The sequence below is a fragment of the Phytophthora infestans genome, genomic scaffold (genome assembly GCF_000142945.1).
Source record: "Phytophthora infestans T30-4 supercont1.26 genomic scaffold, whole genome shotgun sequence".
Classification (NCBI taxonomy): Eukaryota; Oomycota; class Peronosporomycetes; order Peronosporales; family Peronosporaceae; genus Phytophthora; species Phytophthora infestans.
In genome coordinates, this window is record NW_003303733.1 from 1,642,283 (window position 1) to 1,645,336 (window position 3,054).

A 3,054-nucleotide genomic window follows, 5' to 3' on the forward strand; every position below is an offset into this window, starting at 1 on the left:
TGCCAACATGGTCGATGGTTTGAGCCTTACCAAGGGTGAAGTCCACTGCAGATCCACCTAAGGTCTGTCTGGTCACTGAATCCTATGGATCTGAGGATGTTGGATCCATGGATCTGCTAACTGAGGAGTCCCGTGGATACTAGAAAGTACCATGCCCCAGGAAAGTGGTTCAGACAAGCCAAGGTAGGGGGCAAGATCAACAATGAAAAAGCAATCCTACTCCTAGATAGTGGTGCCGAGGTGTCTATACTAGATACCGCCTTTGCTCGTAAGGTTGGGTGCCAAGTGGATGGGAGTCGGATCCAAGACTGCGTTGGGATTGGTGAAGGCGTGTACCGTACGAATGGGAGAACGCGGATCAAGATCACGCTGGCAGGTTGTTTGGTGTATTGGTTTGACATTTGGGTTGGAGATCTCGCTGGTCAAGACGCCATCCTCGGGGTGGATTTCATGGTACCGGCCGAAGTGAGGTTGGATCTAGCGGATGGGACACTTTGTTTCCCTGATGAGATGCGGATCCAGCTCAGCGGACGACGACCGTTGTATGGGGCGAAGATGAGAATCATAAGGGCGGATAAGACAACCTGGATCGAGCCCGGGGAAACCTGGGAACTGCCAGATCGGTTAAGGTGGGTGGAACATGAGAAACTGTGGGTCACTCGGGGCGAGAAATGGGTGCCGACCGTAATCCAGGGACCAGGTCGATCACGATACCTCCAGGTCACGAACGTCAGCGACAAGAGACTATTACTGGACCATTATGAGGAGATCGGACGATGGTTGGCGAAGGACGGTATCCCTAGGCGACCTAGATATGTGTCAGTGGGATCCCGCCGCTACAAAGAATGGCAGAATCTGGTGTACGAGGCGACTACCGAGATCGAATCCCTCGGAGAGGTGGAGCTCCCGGCGGAGCCAACTGGCCCCTTGGTGGATCGGCCTTCATATCCAACTCCGCGAAAGATCCTGCAGAGGGATCGATGGGTTGAGATCCAAGCAATGGAGGTTGGATCCACGACGGGGGACGATCCCCAGAGTCGGCCCTTAGATAACGCAGGGTCGGTGGATGAAGGATTGCAGAGTACTAAAGCCGAACAGCCGGATCCCGCTGATCCACAAGTGGATCCAAGCTTTCCATTGGATAAAGTGCCTGGATCCCTATCGAGAGTGGCAACACTAGTCAAACCAGAACCGTCGGGCTTAAACTCGTTAGAGGACCGACTAGATCCAGCTGGTGGTTTCCCTGATACCAGGGTACCTGATCCCCTGAAGACAGAAGGACTGCCAGGCGAAAGAGGTTCGCGGTGTTTGGATCAATGGTGGATCCTACGAAGACGGAAGATGAACAAGTCTGCTACCGTGAAGGCGGGGATCAACACGCCGAGGATCTGGGAGAAGGCATGGCGGTGATCCCGGAGGTACCACTGACCACAGAAGAGGTCACGATTGATGATATCCAAGTGGATCCAGGGGCGAATGAACCTGCTGAAGTGGATCGTCTGCGTCAGAAAATCTGGGAGAGCCGACATCTGCTGATTGGTAAAGGTAATGCGTTACAGCCCGCTGCCCGCGGAGTCAAATGTGACATCGATGTCGGCGACGCGAAACCGATCGCTCAGAGGGTGCGGAAGGTGGCGCCTCAGTTCCGAGAAAAACTATCGGATCTGATTAAGGGCCTGCTGCAAGCCAAGATCATCAGTTTCTCAACGTCCCCGTGGGCATCCCCAGTGGTAATCATCATCAAGAAGAATGGGGTGTATATACGTCTGTGCATTGATTACCGGCTGGTTAACGGTCTGACTCGATTGATGGTGTATCCGATGCCTCTAATCAATGAGCTGTTGGAAGATTTGGATAAAGTACTCTGGTACTGCTCTCTTGACATGGCCAGCGGTTTTTGGGTAGTTACTATGACGGATCGAGCTCGCGCGATATCCGCATTCATCACACCGTTTGGACTGTTCGAGTGGAACCGGATGCCGTTTGGATTGAAGAACGCACCCCAGATCTACCAACGTCTAATCGATAACGCTCTCTATGGATTCACCCGAATACCGGAACCCCAAAGGGGTGGATCCGGGGAAGATCATACGGAAGTAGATCCATTTGAGGCAGGAGAGCCAGGGGATCCTGGAACCCCGTCCGTGCTAGGACGCAGATCTTACATCGACGACATTCTAATCCCGGCGAAATCGTGGGATCAGTTGTGCGAAAGAGTGACATCCCTACTGGAGGCGTGTACTAAGTGGAATCTTTCTATCAGTGTGGTAAAGAGCTATTGGGGGATGCGCAAGGTGGATTACTTAGGCCATCGAGATTCCAAGGAGGGATTGGAGGCGAATCCTAAGGACCTGTCTTCGTTAGCCGATTTGCCCTTCCCGCAGTCGTTACGGGCGATGCAATCCTTCTTGGGCAGTTTGAACTACTTCAGTCGGTTCATCGAGGATTACGCCCTGTTTGCCGCGGTGTTGTATGAATTAAGAGAGGTAGATTTTGCTGCGATGACCGCTCCAGCTGTCCGGATGAAAATCCCAACAAGCTCTGGCCCGGGAGATGTCGGATCCACGAAGGGATCCAAGTGGTATGACGTCAGAAGAGGACCTAACACAGGAGCTGGATCCACCCCGGGACCAACGGAGAGAGGATCCAGTCTGGGTAGAGACGACGGATCAGAACATGGAAAAGGCAGAATCTCGGTGGATCCGAGCTCAACACGCATTCGTAGAACTGAGGAACAGGATCGCGACCACGCCTATCCTCCGTCATTTCGATCCAGAACGTCAACCTACGGTAATAGTTTATGCCAGCGACTGGGCAGTCTCAGCAGCTCTGGTACAAGAGCATGAAGGGATCTGTCATCCAGTCACCTTCGTCAGCCGGACACTGAAGCCGAATGAACTGAACTACGGAGCGGTGGAGAAAGAGATACTCGCACTCCTGCGCGTGTTGGATCTGAATTACAACCTGCTAGTGGGAAGATCCATCCGGATCCTGACTCGACACTCTACGTTAGCCTGGCTGTTCAAGTCAGCCGGGTTACAAGGACGTTGGGAC